The sequence below is a fragment of the Galleria mellonella genome, unplaced genomic scaffold, assembly GCF_026898425.1.
Source record: "Galleria mellonella isolate WM207_F2 unplaced genomic scaffold, CSIRO_AGI_GalMel_v1 utg38, whole genome shotgun sequence".
Classification (NCBI taxonomy): domain Eukaryota; kingdom Metazoa; phylum Arthropoda; class Insecta; order Lepidoptera; family Pyralidae; genus Galleria; species Galleria mellonella.
Window position 1 is genome coordinate 9649847 of NW_026442090.1, and position 19405 is coordinate 9669251.

Genomic DNA, 19405 nt, shown 5'->3' on the forward strand with positions numbered 1-19405 from the left:
CAATCAGATATTAAAACACGCCACTGAAAATTTTGTAGAAATGTGATTTCTCTTTTTTGTATGTAAATGAATACTTATCATTTGAATTGACTCAAATGAGTTCTTAATCAATTTAAATTAGAATATATGTTCGAGATTAAGAGTTTTGAATGTGTAACGGTTATGGCCTTGTGAATTTGTGTGAAACCTTAAGCTTTAAGTAGTATACCATAATATAACGATATACAACTTGTGTCCCCATTTTTATATTAATATTTTTTCAAGGCTGTCCATTATTTTATTACCAATTACAAATCTTATATAAGAAATAAAATGTTCAATCAAAGATTAAATTACGACGCCATAATATAGTTAATATAATTTTTAATTTTAACATAATATAATTATACAGAAATGCAATTTTTCTTTTTTGTATATTAATGAATATTACTTATGAACTGAATCAAATGAGTTTTCAATAAATTTAAATGATAATATATGTTCGAGATTTAGAATTTTATATATATTGTGGTTTCAGCTTTGTTGATGCGTGTATATGTAATTAGATAACATACGACTTATGTCCCCATTATTATATTAATATTAAATACTTAGAAATCTATGATTACTTTTTTCAAGGCTGTCAATTATTTTATTGTGTGGTCCCAGCATAGAATAGGCCATCCCTTTCTTCCCGTGGGTGTCGTAAGAGGCGACCAAGGGAGAGCGAGGGATGGGTAGCATTGTCCATCTTAAAACATCTCCAAAGTCTAACTGCGGTTGCCACTATTATATTAATATTAAATATTTATAAATAGATCTGCCAAACAATAAAAAAATATCATCTTATCTTCAATAATGAATTTACAAATTGTCTATTGTTTCATTTTGTTTTTGTTTATTGTGATCGTTATTCTCGTTATACAAAAAAGTGAGGATGATAACAAACGAACCCTTTGTCGTTTAGGTTCCAAACACTGCTGTAAATTTCATTTTCCCAAGCGATTTATTTAATATTCCTGTTGACATTTCACGCAGAAATCGATTAACGCTGGACGGCCGGAGCTTTTGAATAATGTATTTTACGTTTTTTGTATCATAAAAAAATTGGATTTACATGGATATCATCTTTCACTTTAAAAGTGATTTTTTTTTTATAAAAAAGGGTTTTAATCTGAATTAGTTATATCTACTTTTTGTATCGTCAAATATTTATTTTTGATTGATTGAAATTAAAAAATCGGATTCAACATTTTGTCTTTGTTAAAAACATCTATAATTAAAGTAATTGTAACTTACAAAATAACTTGCCACATATACTAAAGTACTTATAAAAATAATCTTAATGCATTAATACCGATTAATTATGTATCTAATGTAAGGAAATTTATTTTTATAAATATAATTTAAACGATGTACTTCGTACGTAAATAAATGTAAAAATTAAAGATACACTAGATCCACTTCAAAATTAAAACTACATTTTATTCAGCAAAAAACCACAACAAACGACAAATGTGTGCCTGAGGCATTGTCATTAAATGTGTCTCATGAATGAAACTCCCCCACTTACTGTTTCAACTTTGAGATGGGTAATAATCTCATCTTCATTATTATTAATAACGAAGCATGAACTCTATGAGCAGACATGTAGGTGTCAAAACTTCGTAATACAACAAGTACCTATTACAAAGTTTATAAATTTACAGCAATAATTTAAATAAGTACCAACAAGACACAACAAACATTTTATAACATTACATTTGTGTAGAAGTTGTTAAACGACAATTGATTATTATATTCCATTAAAAACACCTATTTCAATCTCTTAAATTATTAATTAATATGTTAGGCATACATGGCTGTGTTTCGGTTTGAAGGGTGGGATATGACGTGAATTTACAGGGTACAGAGGAATAACACCTGAGTCCTCAGGAATGGCAACGCATGGGGGGTATCATGGGCGAAACAGTATACTCTGTTATGTCCATGGTACTGCTCATGTCTATAGGCGACGATTACCACTTTCCATCAGGTGGGCCGTCAGCTTGTTTGCCATTCTAAGTTGTATAAAAAAAATCTACACTTTAAATATAAATCCGAAATCATTACAAAACAGCTAAAGTTTTATTGTTTAACATACACATAAAAAGTACAGTCGAATTGAGAACGTCTCGCTTTATGAAGTCAATTTGAAAGATCACATACCAATACACCGACGAAGACAATGCCTATTGAAATAAGTATTTTGAATAATCACTGCTCAGTGATTAACAACGTAAAAAAATATTCTGTGACAGAGAGGCAATTAGGCACTATTGTAAAAGTCTTTTTAACATAAAGGCGGTATGCGCTTCGTGAATAAACTTACAATGGAAAAGGAAAGCGAAAACTCCCTGATTCTGTATTCGTGGAGCAGAACAAATTAACTGATTGGTTTGCAAACCAGATTAATTGTACTTTAAGATTAATCGATATATACCAATATTATCTATCATCTACTGAAGAATGATGTAAGTATATATATTAAAAATTACGTTACAAAACAGAATGTACTTATAGCTTAGCTATTCTTTCCAAACCATAAGCAAAAAGAACTGATATTTGGATGGGTGTGTGCTAAATAAATATATGTATAACTACAGTATAAGTAACAGTACTACAGTAGTATAACTGTAACTAAATGTATTCACTAGCATTAATACTTATTCTAAGATTCGTATTTTGTGTTAAATTATTTAGCTGTTTATTTGCTTAATTGTATTAAAGTAATTGTTTAATTATTGTAATAAAAATTACGAAATTGAATAAGTTTTTTTTTTAATTACGAACAAACACAAATCTGAAGCAATATAACTACCTGCTCTTCTAGCCTGCAAGAAATGTTGGGGTTCTTAAAGTTTGTACTAAATACAATTTTAAGTCTTAAAAACTTTTAGATACTTGGTATCAAATTACACCTATAATATAGTATGGACAAAGCCACATACAGCTATACTAGTAATATAAATGTGAAAGTGAGTAAGTTTGTTTGTTTGTTTGTTTGCATCTTAATAGCTTGTGTACCTGTGGCTTAACCAATTACTATGAAATTTAACGTATTATATTGGATGAAGAAAGCTATAGGCTACTTTTTATTCCGATCAGTAAATATATCTCGAAGACGTGAACGAAGTCGCGAATAAAAGGTAGTGGTATAATAAAAATAACTATATTATATACTACCGGTTATTCACAAATTTTTATATAAAAAGTTTATTTTTGTAAACCATTTTAAACAAGAATAAAAAACAAGTTTAGGTCGTAAAAACTTTCCAGTTATAATGTACGTGTACCGCCAAAATCTCTGGTTAGACAAAGCTGGATAACAGTACATTAGTAAGTGCCTCGGAAACTAAATACCAACTCATTATATAACAGAATTTCAAAATTTTATTTGGGTGCTACATTTGAATATGTTGCTGTAAAACTGAAAACTATTAGACTAAGTTATATAATTACGAAGTCAAATATTATACAATGGAATCTATTTATTGGTGGTTCTACTCGTATATTTATTGACTGATTATCGTCATGACAAAATAATTTGTAGGTGAAAACATTTAATTCATATTTTTTCTTTATTCACAAGACCTTGTGTCTAAAGATAAACAAAATTGGTGTAACGGATAAAAACGTTCTCCAATATACGGCGATAATATTCATGAAATAATTTTTATTTTAAATCAAATATGTAACCAATTTTCAATTTTTCACAATAAATCGACAACGTGACCGTGCAGTGCGGTTGAAGGATCAATCTTTATATTAATACTCTTATATTTATTTAAAAATAAAGCCCTTGACTGATTTACCACAAAATTTTCTGAATTACAGATAATAATATTATATACTATGTATCCCGCTACTTTGCCGGTATGATATATAATATAATGTATGTCAATGTGTGTTGTGTTAATCTTAGATCATCTTAATTGTGATTGAGAATCAAACATCTAAATATTCAAACGTCTTTACGAAAATCTGTGATAAAAGTCATAAAGTATTACGGTCATCTCTGAGGAACCAAATAAAAAAATTAAAATAATTTTACACATGACCGCACGGTTCGTTTTATTTGTTCAAGAAACTTTCTTGATGAGCACTGTCATTGTGTTTCGGCTTGGTATATATTTCCGTTCCACCATATACCCTATACTTACAAGTTATTTTATTAAATTGCACATATAATTTCTATTTGCAAGTAGATTTTCTTGTTCATATTTTATTAGAATATTTCAAATAGAATATAAATGAAATGTTTCATAAACGTAAAATAAAATTATCTATATTTTTTCATAGTAAAGAGATATAACACCTTTACTAAGTAAATATATGCTTAATACATCAATAAAAATGAAAAAGGAACTTATGAGACGTGGATCATAGGAATAACAATATAAAATAATAAAAATAAGTAAACAGTAAAAAGGTTTTTCTATTTGTAGTAGTCGAGCTCCTAGAAAGACGAATAGCCCCAATGGAAATTTAAGGATGCATTCCGAATGAGTGAACTACCGATGTTTACTGAAACTGTCCCATTTTGTACATGAATAAATATTGCTTTGCCCAATATCGCAACCTTTATATAATTTACATATATTTTTTTATAGATTGTAGACTGGCTACAATTTATTCCACTTTATGGTAGCAGGAAATAGTGAACCAATGACTTACATACCTACTTTTGTACACGTAAATAATTATAATAAAGGAAATGACAGTTGTTGTTAACAAAAAAACATTTAAAATTGTAGGCATACTAATATTATATTTTTATTTTATTTACAGAATGTCAGACTCGACTAATTAAAATACTTGAGTTGAGGATACAAGTCTTTTAATTGGTCTCACAGTCGCGTAGTTGTGATATAACTTCGAAAACAGTAAAATTCTGTAAGTGTATATAATTATAAGTAGATATAACTAATTATCGCCGTGTATGCCCCGGCATAGAATACGCCACCTCTTCCTTTCCCGTGGATGTCGTAAGAGGCAACTAAGGGAGGACGAGGAATGGGCAGCAGGAAGTCCAGCAATGGACACTTAACGGCTGAAATAATAATAATAATATCTAAACGCATACATAAAATTATATGATTGTACAATAATTGAATAAGTATATTACACACAGTGGGGTTGATTCTGAGACGCTATTTATCTAAACCTATCCATCTCTAAAATGAATTACAATTTGATACCACAGTGAAATACACATATTCACACATACACAGCGACATATTTATTATAAGGAACAATATAAGAGATAATTTTAAAGAATTGAAATTTCAGAATCGGCTCCAATGTATCACCACTTCTTATCAACCCCAAATATTGTAAGAGGCGATTAAGAAAACAAAGTACTTTACACCAATACAAAGAAGGGAATACTTTCAATAAACTCTTATAATACCAAATCGTCTCTATTATGATATACTAGGCACTGACACCATATGTGAATTAGTTATGTATAATTATTTATTTGATATATACGTTGGTCGGTAAAATAAACTCGATCCCGTTTTATTTAGCTAATTAATAAAATAATATCTTATTTTTGTAAGTAGAGACCTGGATATTAGACATTAGATTTTCAGTGTACTTAATGTTAGACATTGCGGAGTAAAAGTTATTTGAAGAGAGTTTGTTGAGTAAATACTCGTACCATACCATATGTCTAAATAGTAATACTTAAATTTTACAAGTTTGTAGATAGCTGTCAATCTAGCGCTGATGGATAATGACAGAAAAAATATAATAATATTAGTTGTAATCTGTAAATAAATAAAGTGAGATCTACGAATTTAGCTTTCAAGAAATAGTATCGAATTCATATTAGGAGAGCGCATTAAGTTAGCGGATATCCTAATTCCTCGGGGTGTTCGATCTACGACTAGAAGTCAGGACTAAAATAAACAAAGGCACACAAATTTCTCCGTTCCGCGGGATTCAGTCTATGTAGCGAAATAAAAATACACTATTTGAAAACTTGACTCTTTACATAGAATGCTAATACTAACTGACTACATTAAAAATAATGCATACTATTGCATGAATTAATAACTTCAACTATTGTTACTACATAAAAAAATGAAAATACCTAATTTTTAAAAATATTATTAAATTAAATAGAGTTTATAAACATCATCGATCGCAAAGAGAGATATTAATATCGGTTCAGAATTTCGCTAAGACATCGTACTATAATATCCTATTAAGGTTATAAATGTCAAAGTTAGTTATATCTTTATATAATATAATGTTTGTTATGTCTTAACATATAGAACATGATATTGATTTATACGGGCAAAGCCGCAGGAAACAGTTGGTAAACAAATAAATTATATACCAACTGAGAGCCGTCTGCTTTCGGAAGTCTCTAAATCTCCAGGTGTGACCATGTTAGAATTATGTCAAATTTAGCTAAAGATTTATGGTATTAATATATTATTTAGGTGCTTGTTACCTACCTTTCATAAATGTCATAATACCCTCGTTACTCGCAAATAATCTCGACGTCAAGCGACCCAAAATGTAGCCAGGTCAAAGGCTAATTAATTGATTAATGAAAGAATAGGGCGGTATAAGGGGCCAGAGTTTACCATTCGATATTCGCTAACGTTAGACGCTAACATATAAAAAATCCACAATAAAGTGGGTAATCAATAAGAAAATTAAGCAGATTTTCATTAATAATGTATTTATATAATTTAAATTTAATACGATAATATTTTAAAGCATATCAACTGTAGTTTTATAAATCAAATATCGACTTAATATTCTTATATCTGAAACTTATATTTGGGTACACAGACGTATAAAGGATTCGTGTTTCCTTCCACAAATGCTCAACTTGTGAAACGATCTTCCTGCCAAGTTTTTGGACCGGGTGTTTTTTGTCCTCAAACTGAAATACGGTAATTCAAGCATTATTTCTTTACGACAAAATTAGAAAATGATCAGAGTGTGTATCTCTACCATCGATAAATTATTAAAGCCCTTGAAGAGTATCCATAACTATCACAGTTCATTTTTATACTGTCCGTATTGTAACATTGATTTATTAAAATCTATACTTCATTAAGTAATTAGTTTTCGCAATGGACGTGTGCGTGAATGTTGATTACGACTTCGTCGCGAGCCGAAGGGCATCCAACCGTGTTCATAAAAGTCAATCTGGATTATTTTTACTCTTTCAACACACTATGTGCACGTAACTGTATCGCTAGCTTTTCATAACTGGTTCACTCTATACGTTCAAACTATGATACATTGGAAATACTTAGTAATACAATTATAAACTTATGTCTAAAATTAAATTTTCACTTAATAATTCAGCGAAACTATTATTGTATTGCGGAGGTCGTACTTCTAACTCAATTCTATTGTAAATTTATTTATAATTTTTACTGGTTCATAGAATAATCATTTATCTGTAACGAAATAACTGAAATTTTAGTTCCAGATGTTGTGAAGTGGATCCGATATATCCAAACAACGAATGAACACGGAATGACAAATAAGCTAATATCCCACCTGTTGGAACATGGTAAGCGTCGCCTATGTATATCATCGTGATATCACAGAATACCCTGTCATGTACTCACCATGTATTGCTATTTCTGAGGATAAAGTCGTTATGCCCCCGTATCCAGTAATAAGCCATATCCTACCCCACCCTTCAATCCGAAATGCGATCATAGAAACACAGCTGCTTAGTGGAAAAAACATGAGTAAAGTAGTATAGTGAGTATTGAAATTATATTTCTTTTCTTTATTAATCCAGAAGTTTATATTAGACTTTTTCCATTGTTGTTGATCTCATTTGTTAAATAGACATTTATAATTATTTACAATATTTACATCTGAGTGTAATTTAGAAAGTATGGACTGAATTCCTTTTCTCTTCTTACAATTTTTATTAAGATTGATCTACAGAATTCTTAATAAGCTTATTTTGTGACAGAACGCTGCCCCTTAAGTACCGTAGGTATTTATCCTTAAGAAGACTTCCGGATAAAGTTGAAGCAATTGTCGGAAACGACAAACTTAGTAAGTTCATTAAAATTTCCATTAATCAATAATTCAGTTTGGTAACGAAGCAGGAATATAACGTGTCACCACTCCTTCCGAGGGTGAATAAAGCAGAATACAACTGTGCAAGAAGAGTAAAGTTCGAAACAACTTTCTTAAGGATCATACTTACAAACTTATAAATACCGTTATACTTATTACTTAGAGAAATTGTTTCAAACTGAGCAAAGCTTGTGCTATGAAAGAAGAAAAGGATTGTTAACAATGGGGTCTAACAGGCCCATTGCTAGCAATATACCTTATATAGTTCAACCTCCTCGTGGTTTCCCCTTAAAACTATCATAGTTAACTCTTGATCAATTCGTCACCATGGGCTAACTGAGTTAACTTCATTCTCACCTATCGTCACTCCCGGGTATACTAATACGGATTACCATTATCATCTCATATAAAAGTTTGTACTTACTATAAGTAGGTAGTAAATAAATTAATACTTATGCTAGTCGAAAAATAATATACCTACTTTTTAAATCTTTCATTAAGACAAGGTTTAAATAATATTTTCATTCATTTTTAAATTAGGAATATTCGTTGCTGAATGTTGTCCAGTAAGCTATATGAATTTCGAATTGGCAGATCTTTACCAGTTAAACCTATGTATATATGTTTGTATGTTTCTTTGACTGGTTTCATACTATACATTACTAATTAGTAGTTTAAATTAATACGTAACATTTTGCTCTGGTCATGATTACTACTTTTATGGTTTAACTTTGATTAATTCTGCAATCAGTCGAAATTTCCCAGTTACTTTCCAGTAGGTAAGAGGAAAACTTTGACTTAGTACGGTAGATCCAATTAAAATACCAAATTGATATCCATAATTAAATTTATTAATAATATGTGTTGCATAAAAATGACTTCATTAAGAAAAACTGGTTTTTCTTAATCAAGATTTTGTATATTGAATCATTTACTAGTATTTAATCTGAGTTATGTACAATAAAGATTTTTACAATACAATACAGTACAAGAAGGTGATTATAAAATAGTGAAAATAAAATAAACTATATCTATTATTTAGGGATTGATTGTCAATAGTTAAAGATATTACTTTTGTATATAAATATTACGTATATATAGAAGTAATTTCTGTGCATAAAAAGGGGGTAGAATGATAAATAAAAATTGGAAATCTAATTATTAAATTATTTATAAATATATATATATGTATTTTAGAGAGCTTTTCAGATTTACCTGTATGATATTATGATATATATACATATACCTGTAATATGAATGAATGACGTTTATTGCTATGTATTTATTAATATGTGAATAAATGGAGTGTTTATGATTTACTTTCAACTCGACTTTTAAGTAAATGTAAATAAATAAATATTATAATGTCAAGAATAAAAATTGATTAAGTTTTGAAAAAAGTTTAAAAATATATATTTTGTAGAAATGATTTTTTTCTGCCCAGTAATGGGGAACTTATATAAATCACGTAAGGCACTTCATACATCACTTTAATACAGAGTAGAAATTGAAGAAAATTGGTTAAATTATGATATTTTTATGACATTTTACTTTTTTATTGTGAAGAGATTATAATCAGTTTTTTAAGATCATTGAAATACGGCGGTCTTAATTTTCTAATCATTGATACTACGTATTTCAGTCTTTGGCTTGAACGTGTGCATTATTTTGTTAAGGCAACAAAAAAATATATAATTCTCACATATTTTTATTTTATATGATAAAAAATATTATTGGAGGATCTATTGAAACTTATTTATATTAAAAATGCGCTAAATCTTTAATACTTGATGCCTAACTTATTGCGTTCAAACATTTATAGGAGCAACAAAATATTTATCATATTAATATGAATAAATATTGTGAATAAAAAAAAATATTTAATCGGTTATGAAATAATGTTTGTGTATTTAGGTGCCCTTTGTATCATTATGCACCATTTCTTCTTACAAGTAAGTTTTTATATATATGATTATACTGTAGGTATAATCTTTCAGTAATCCAGAAATTTGTATATTCGAAAATTTTACAAGAATTTTATCTTGGAACCAAGGACCAGGCGTTATCTAACCGAGTTGATACTATTAAATATAAATATGATGTACATACTCGTATTGTATGAAAGTAAAATAAGAGCTAAAAATATAATTTGAATAGGTATAGCTCCTTATTTTCATAAACCCGAACTCATAGGGTTTCATGATGGATTGTGCTGACGACGGATTATTTCCTGATCATGTAATGGGTGCCTAACATAATATTCGCGGTTGGCCGCTCGAGCACGTAACATACAAGATTGTATCTATTGCAAGCGTTCATAGACATTCAATAAAATATATAGATCACGGAAAATCCAGATTTTTTCAATAGATATTGTTGTTGTCTCGATTGCTTCTATACACAAGCGATTATTACAATTATTAGAATAAATATTGATCTCTCTAGCTAAAAAAAAAAATCTAGTGTAGGTATAATATTTAATACGAGTATATCCTGGATATATAGGGTGTAATCAGATTCATTAAATGCCATTTATAATTTCGGCATACAATGGACCACTCCTTCCTTTCCTGTGGATGTCGTAAGAGGTTAATAAGGGAACTTAATATTCGAGCGATGGGCATAAGTGTCTCTCTTAAAACTAACTTAAGCCAAATTGTGATTGTCAACCTGCTTGGCAAGCGTGGCAACTACTGGCAAATTTCCTCCAATGGTAAACTGTCATAAGGAATGGCCTCGTTCCTTCTAAGAGTCTATGGGTGATGCCTATGTTTAGCAGCGGACAAATAACGATTGATATGGTGATGGTGGTGGTTTTACCATGTTTATTATGATACGTAAATCGAAAAACGACAAACATTTTGAGCCTAAAACACAGCCTATTCAACTATTAAGTTAAAAATGTTTGGAAAAAAAAATTGGAGAAAATATTCACTTTCAAAAATACAACACACTCGTTTAAAAGAATAATTATTCGATTTCATATCATATTCTCTATTTGCCAAAGATTTATCAGATGTCATTATTTAATCTAAAGTTACTTTTAAGCCATTAAAATTGTCACTGATATTTGAACTTTTTTTTGAAAAACTTTAGATGGTCTCTACTAAGCAATTAATTACTATTCACACATAATAGAAAATCATAATGTTTACATGAAATATTCGTAAGAAAAATAATATGGTGTTCAATATTAGTGTAAATTCATAAATCTATGGGGAATTCACACTAATGCACTATACTGCGACAATAGCGTGTATAATTAAATTATAGCCTGAAATGCTTCCTAAATGTTACGGAAGCAAAAGCTTTTAGCACGTACGTAACTGGAAGGCAAAGTGTGTCCCCGAAAGCCAGTAAAACATACCTGGGCTTAAAATAAAGGTCTTTAAATCATAAAGAAAACGAAATTAGTGTAATTATAAAGGTAATATGGGTTGTTTTATCTCTACTTTCATAACAGTTGCGCGTAAATTCAAAAAGCTTTACATTATCATGATCGTTATACTTAATTATAAATAACAATAGAAACATTCGTAAAAATAGTCAATTAAAAAAGAAAATATTTGGATATCATTAGCATCATCGTTTTAGCCATTATTCGTCCACTGCTAGACATAAACCTCCCCCATTGACTGCCATAAAGAACGGTCCTAAGCCACCTGCATCCACTGACTCCCTGCAATGCATTTTAGGTCAGCTCTCTATCTAGCGAGGGGTCGTTCTACTGCGTTAGCCTGTACTGTCACTTAAGAACCTTTTTTCCCATCGGTTATCGGTTCTTTGAGCTATGTGACCAGCCTATTGCCACTTCAGCTTGGTTCTTTTGCGGATATCTTCGTTTCGGATTCTATCACGCAAAGAGACTCCGAGGATAGCCCTCTCCATAGACCGCTGTGTAATTTGAAGCTTTTACATACTTGTAATCGTGTAGGACTATGTTTTGGTTCCATAAGTCTGGCAACACACACTGGTTAAAGACTGTCGTCTTCAAACTCTGAGGTATTTTAGATGAAAAGATATGGCATAGTTTTCCGAAAGCTGCCCAGCCAAGCATAAAGATCATTAATATTTTTTTAATTTGAATATAAAAAAATATTAATTTTCTTAGACGTAAAAGATAATTATTGTTGAAACGAATTACTATTATAATAAACATTTATCAATTAATATCAATACAATATGTATATATCAACAATTTAATATATAATAGATTTTTTTAATATTAAAATTGAAAGAATAGAGAAGCGGTTATTTACATCGTCAATTGAAATCGTTAACATCTGAAAACGAATATTTTTCTAAAAAAACGTTCATTAAACGATGAAAAATGCATTGTTGTACTTCAAGGTTACAATCCAATTTTTGTCGTATATTATTTAGTTTTAAAAATTAAAATATTTAGTTTTTCTAGTAAAATATTCCTTAAAGAATTTATTTATTTATTCACTTTTTATATATATTATACTTTTGAAGTACAAAAGACGGTCTCATCGCTAAAGCAATCTGTTCCAGACAATCTTTGGGTAGATGAATAAATAAAAAGATGTTTGCTATTGCCGCAAGAAATGCATCGAATAAAAAAGAATGTTAATGATTTAGAATTTAATTTGTATAGGTGAATTAATAAATTATATTGTATTCAGAGTTACGGGTAATTAGTTGGTTGTGGAATGAGAATCAGCAATCAATCAAGAATGAAGGTCAAGTAAGTGGACAATACTCTCATCATTTGAAACTGGCAGTCACAAATCGTCTCTTTGGCTTCTTACCTAGATCAATCACTTATCGTCCATCAAACTAGATACTCATCAAGACATCGACTGATTGGCTTCGATTATTCCCATATATCAAGCCTTGATTGCATCAATCGAAATTCCCAGTAATACCAGGGTAATGCTTCCAGTATAATGCTTCCCGAATCGATTTATCAACCAACCGTAATCGATTTATCTTATTCTCTATCAAACATTAATACTGAATAATATCAATAAATATAATTATTTTTATTTATTTATACATAGACGTAGAGTAGCGGCCCGCCCCAGCTTTGCATTATTTGTCCATATTACTCACTGATAATATAGCTTTCTTCAGGAGAAAGAATTTTTAAAAACGGTTAAGTATTTATTAATATTCTTAAATTTATTATAAAGTCCATTTTTTTATTTAAATATATCTAGTAAATATTGATTAAGTTTTCATTTCGTTCAATTCAGCAATTTTTTTAATTTCTAACGAATTAATACAATATTGCTGTGTGTGCTCTGGCATAGAATAGGCCACCACCGTACAACTTGCCACAAACTAAAGTTTCAACCCAATCATCTGGACGAGTGGCGGTCTTCCACCGTGCGTTTTTCAAGGCACTTTCTTCCACGCATAACATTCTTTGGAATCAGTTTTTAGCAGCAGTATTTCCGAACCGATACGACAACATAACTTTCAAGAAAAGAGTATATTCCTTTTTAAAAGGCCAGCAACACACCTGTTATGCCGCTGGTGTTGTGGGTAATCATGGGCGGCGGTAATCACTTACTATCAGGTGAGCCGCGTGCTCGTTTCTCCCCTGTGTTGTAAAAAAAACCTCTTCCTTTCCCGTGGGTATCATAAGAGGCTAATAAAGGAGGGCGAGGGATGAACAGCAGCCTTCCTCTTAAAACATCTCTAAAAGCCTAACTGCGGTTGCCAACCCGCCTGCCAAACGTGGCAATTACTGGTAATTCACTCCTTATGGGGAGGAAGGCTTATGTTCAGTAGTGGATAGTTAACAACATTTTCTCATCTACCCAAAGGTTGTCTGGAACAGATTGCTTTAGCGATAAGACCGTCTTTTGTACTTCAAAAGTATAATATGCATGAAAAGTGAATAAATAAATAAATAAAAAAAATCTTTAAGGAATATTCTACTAGCAAAACTAAATATTTTAATAATAATATAATATTATAATATATATAATATTACAATATTAGGTACTATTTCTTTTTAATGCTATTGATTTCATATATCTTATTATTTTGTAAATCTCTTCTTTAAATTTTTACTAGAGAAATAAAATGCCCCAGTCATAGATTAGATATATCCATACAATTTCAAAGTCGTTTAGTGAAGTGGTTTATTCAAACATGTACAAATTTAATAGAGAAGTTTCACTACATGCTAAGTCTAATTACTTATTAGGGACTATTTTATGACTCTCGGGGATAAATTAAGTCTTATTACTTAACTAGATAAGTGGGAATGCAGACCCCACACTACGTAACCCCACACTAACGTACGATGTTTAATTCCTTAGAGAAATACGACTACAACTTAGTACGGATGTTGTTAGAATAAATAAATGGTTTCGAATACCTAATTGTAGACAATAATAAACAATTTTCGTATTTATTTTGTTATTAATCACCTAAAATAAACAAACTGCTGAAATTTATTAATTATATTTTTAATTAATATTTACTAGTATTATTTATTTATTTTTATTTTATTTAACTCTTTATTGCACCATAAATAAAAATATACAATGACAAGTGAATAATTCAAGTGAAATACAGTAACAAAAATACAGATTAAAATATACACATATGGGTACAAAAGGCGGTAATATCGCTAGGGCAATCTCTTACAGACAACCTTTGGTTAAAGGAGAACAGATAGAAATGGGCAGGTGGCGCAAGAGTGAATTAATAATTTTTCGTGCATAAAATACAAAAACAATTATAAATGTGAAGGTGAGTTTGTTTGTTTGTTTATTATTTACTATTTCTCAGAACTTTAACAGTAACTTTCTTCACAGGCGAACGCAGTCGCAGTTAAAAACTAGTTCACATATTTTTGGTGTTTCATTGATTTTTGTCTATTTGAATTTTATACGACTAATTTTGATAAACAACATGTTAAAATTGTTTATTAATAATGCCGAATACAAAAAAATAGATTATTAGTACAGTGGCTTTGGCTCATTATATTTTACATAGCCGAAATCTTCGCATTTATATGAGACGTTATAAATTAATTATAATTTTCTAGTATGTATCATTATTTAAATAATCCAGTTATAATAGCACACCAGGGATACGACTGTAGCGAAATGAGAGTCATATTGTGTAAATATGGTTAATATTATATGAACACTCGCAAAGCTCGAAGTATTTACTGCTTGAAAAAAAAAACTGTGATGTGCAAAAAGATTTCCCCAGGTAAGTATGAATTTATCATACGTCTCCAACTAAGTACTACCAGAAAGGTGAACTCGCCATAGGTAACATTCTAAAGATGTGTAAATTTATGATTCACAAAAGTGAAAACATATATTTTCATTTCTTTTATACATATGTTTGTACGAAATGGGATTTGTATTTAAAATTAGCATTGGCCGCGTCTTAGCGTGTTAATCTTTTTTTAAATTTATCAAGGTGTTCACGATCACATAAACACACAGTAAAAATCATAAAATAATAGGGTCAATAGCAACACAATGAAGATACCAAGGTACCCTACTAGTTAGTACGTTTAATTTACCAGTGTGTACACTTAAAACAAAATGATGAAATAAGAGATGTGAGCAAATTTCATGGTACCCTCCGCTTACTCTAAAGTAAATATATAATAATAATGTAGATACAATTATTTTATGTTTTTAATTCCGACCATTTCTTTTACTTCATTTCAAACACCCGGCATATTTATTAAGAGGCACTGAAAATTCAAACATAGCCTAATTAAGTATGCACCTACTATTTAGTTAGGTGTGGAAAACTGATTAGTTTTGTATATTGTGTGAGGATTTTTAATACTGTATTAGCATACTAAGACATTTAGCGCTTTATTAAAAAGGTAGAAGCAATTTAATATTACGTACCGTAAATTTTAATCTACTTAATAAAATTCTATCACTAACGAGATGACTGAAATGTCTGGAAACATAATATTTTGCACGGATATTAGATACTTAAACAAATAACATCATGAAAACTAAAAGAGGATTGCCTAGTTTTTGACTACTTGAAATTCTTATGGAAGCAGAAGGCAAAGAATTTCCACGAGCAAAACTTTTAGCTAAGTGAAATATAAATTAATATTATAAAGAATAAAAACTTGATTTTTTGTTTGTAAAGTATATACGCAAAAAAGACCAAATTATTTTTAAGAAATCATTCGTCTATGTAAAAAGTTATATTATCAGTAATTGTTTTTATTTAAAAAAAAAAGCCTGAAGACAGGGTGGGTATCTGGTAAGAATATAAATGCAATAGTACTCTATTTTTAATAAAATGTTACTTGTATCGTAAAATCAAATATATAGTTATGATGATATCTTAATAATGCATATGGTAATAATGCAAAATAGTATCAGAGTTGACAAGAGGTTAAATTATTAATCGTGTTCGAAGTTCAATAACGAATAAATATTTTTCTTTGTCCTTTTTTCTATGCAGATGTAATTTCGAAGTTATCGCTTAATTCCAAATAGCAATTTATAGTAGTGTTTCATTTCATTTATTTATATAAAATAAACCATTATGGGAACTAAAATGTGATGACAATATATGTGAATCTTATTAGACTCATTGCCTTGTTTAGTAGATATTTGAAATTTTCGGAATATTATTATTTTCGAAATTACCCGAACGCGCCCCATGTAAGCTTAATCAATAACAAATTCCATGGCGATAATGGTATTATATAAATTGCATACGCCTTGTTAGTCACATAAATGACATGACGCAACGTGACATCTTTGGCGGAGGCAAAACTAACAAATGGTGAAAGTTCAGTGCTGTGCGGCTGTGGGCCGCGGCCTCTTGCTTAAGGAGTCGATTGTCGATATATTATCGATTCTTTAAATGTCAATATCTACTTGTAGATGAGGATTTACTAAATAATGGTCCGGATGTAGCCAAATGGCGGAGAAGTGGGGCCAGGATATGTGTACAATATTTTACCACTTTCCTCCTCGCAAGTGACTCGAAACGCAGCGCCTGAAATGGAGCGGCAACCGAAGACCGGTTTTTTGTACCACTTTACGCTAACGCAACTGATCGACGCAACTATATGCCTGGATTCCGCAGTAGTAATTAACTCGACTGTAATAAACAGTGTACTTTTATTGTTCTTGTACACAAAAACAAATTGAACGCGCCCAATAACGAAAAGAAGGTATCTATGAAGTAATTACTAAATATTTTTATCTGGCGGCGCACCTATCTACATTTAACATCAGCATTAAGTCAATAGTTTCACTATCTCTTGCAGAAATATTATAGTTATTATACAACATTTCGTCATGGTTTTGACCGTCTTATTACATGCAGTTATGGCTTTAGATTTATTACTTATATACTTAGCTTAAAATCGCCATATGTGCCTACGCTTAAACTAAGTTACGAAAAATATTACATTGTCTCACTATTACTTGTGACTAGGTTACCTCCATTTCCACACACACTTGGTACTTATTCGCATTTTATGATTCGCACATCTTCTGTTCGCCACTTATTGTGCAATGTCAACTGTTCAATTTGCCTATATTACATATGAAGCAACCCGAATTTCAATTCAAATTCTAGGTCAATCAGAATGTTCTCTAAGCAATGTCGATATCCTGTGGCGATTACAACACAGTCGCGATTATGTATAAAGTAAGTATGTAAGTTAACTTTAGTACCTATGTACCTATTTACTGAGACGGTTATAATGGGTTGTTGAACGCATTGCAGAAATCTTTAAGACTCCTGCTAATAATATTGACAAAACAAAATTTTCGTATGTATTTTAAAAAACAACACATTAATTTTGCTGCGATTGCACTAACTGTTTTTTTTAGGAAGTTAAATCGTTCAATATCTAAATTAATTCAAAAAATTTATGGTTCATGAGAACTACCACATAAAAATATAGAGTTGATTCTGTATTTTCATGTGTACAATATATTCCAAAATTTTAAACTGTTTTTGATATTAGTATTTGCAATCTATCTATTATAGTCGAATCAATAAGGTCGATTCTGAAGCATCATTTTTCTAAACTTATCTTGTAAAATTAAAATTAAAATTGGTATCACAGCTATATCTTTATTCCAAGGTCCAATATTACTAATTTACTAATAGATTGAAATCAAAATTATTGTAATTTTACTCCATGATGGTCCATAAATTCCACGCAAAATTATTAAATAAAAATATTAAGTTAAGAGTTAGGTTTAGAGAAAAGGCGCTTCAAAAACGGCCCTATTTAGGTTTCTGTTATGATTAAAATCTTTGTTTGTGGTACAAAATCTTAATTCATAAAAACTTATAAGTACCTATGTAAACTTCATGTATAAAACCTAAGTACTTTATTTATACAAAGGACTTTATATATGTTCATTAATATTGCCCATTTTTTTTAGTGTTTTATACAAACCTCAATTATAGTCCTAAATCCTCAATTAAAGATAACACAACTTCCAAAACTTCACTGTTCTTCAGCCAATATTTTTATATTTTATCTGAAGATTTTATTAAAAATGTATAGGTACTCGCGGGATGCTATATAGCGACCGAGAGTAACAAGTGCGCGTGCGCGGATACTGCTGCGCCGGAGTCGACGGTCGTGCGGATACTGCGCGCCTAGATCACCACCACCGCCACCCACCGACCACTATGAAAGTATTTTACATCTACTTAATGAATATCATTTATTCCAATTTTCCTAACATTTACCACTTATTATGTCAATAGCGAGTTGCAAAAGAGAATGCGCCGGCTACAGTCTGCTACTCCGAAGTGCCTACTTACCTATATGAATACGTAATATTCTCATCACCTTTTATAAAGAGCTACTAATAACCGATTCCATCTAATTACCGGTTCAAATTGCGTCTCGCGAACACCCGCTGCTACCCTTTATTTGCAATTAAATTAATTGAACGTCACAAAAGTTTCATTAAGTAGAAGCGAGTGAGTGAGGCCAGAATAACAAAGAAGAGAGCCGATGACGCGAGCTCGCAATGTTTTCGGGGCCCTGACAAATTATAGGCTCTTAATATTCTCCGCTGAATGCAGGGCCGCGTATATTGGACATGGTGTGATGACATTGTCTACGTCATATCACTCATAATCATAAAATACGCGTGTCCTTCGTCTCTACATTTTAACTAGAATGCCCTTTGTTTATTGTTCATTAATTTCCATTGAAATCATCAATTATTACTTTTCAATCAACTTCAAAAAGAAGGAGATATTCAATTCGATTGTATGTATTTTTTTTAATGTTTGTTACCTCACGACTTCGTCAGGTATAAATCAATTTGGGGAGTTCTTTTTTTAC

The 19405-nt window shown here is 30.4% G+C and overlaps 1 protein-coding gene across 1 annotated transcript in view; it reads right to left on the reverse strand.

Moving 5' to 3' along the window:
- The window catches only part of LOC113522955 (nose resistant to fluoxetine protein 6-like), a 76199-nt gene extending 57516 nt beyond the window's left edge, over positions 1 to 18683 (reverse strand). The window contains exon 1 of the mRNA XM_026908808.3: positions 18500 to 18683. The gene's annotated coding sequence lies outside the window, so the exon portion shown is untranslated. The remainder of the gene's footprint in view (positions 1 to 18499) is intronic.
- Positions 18684 to 19405: the final 722 nt, after the last annotated feature.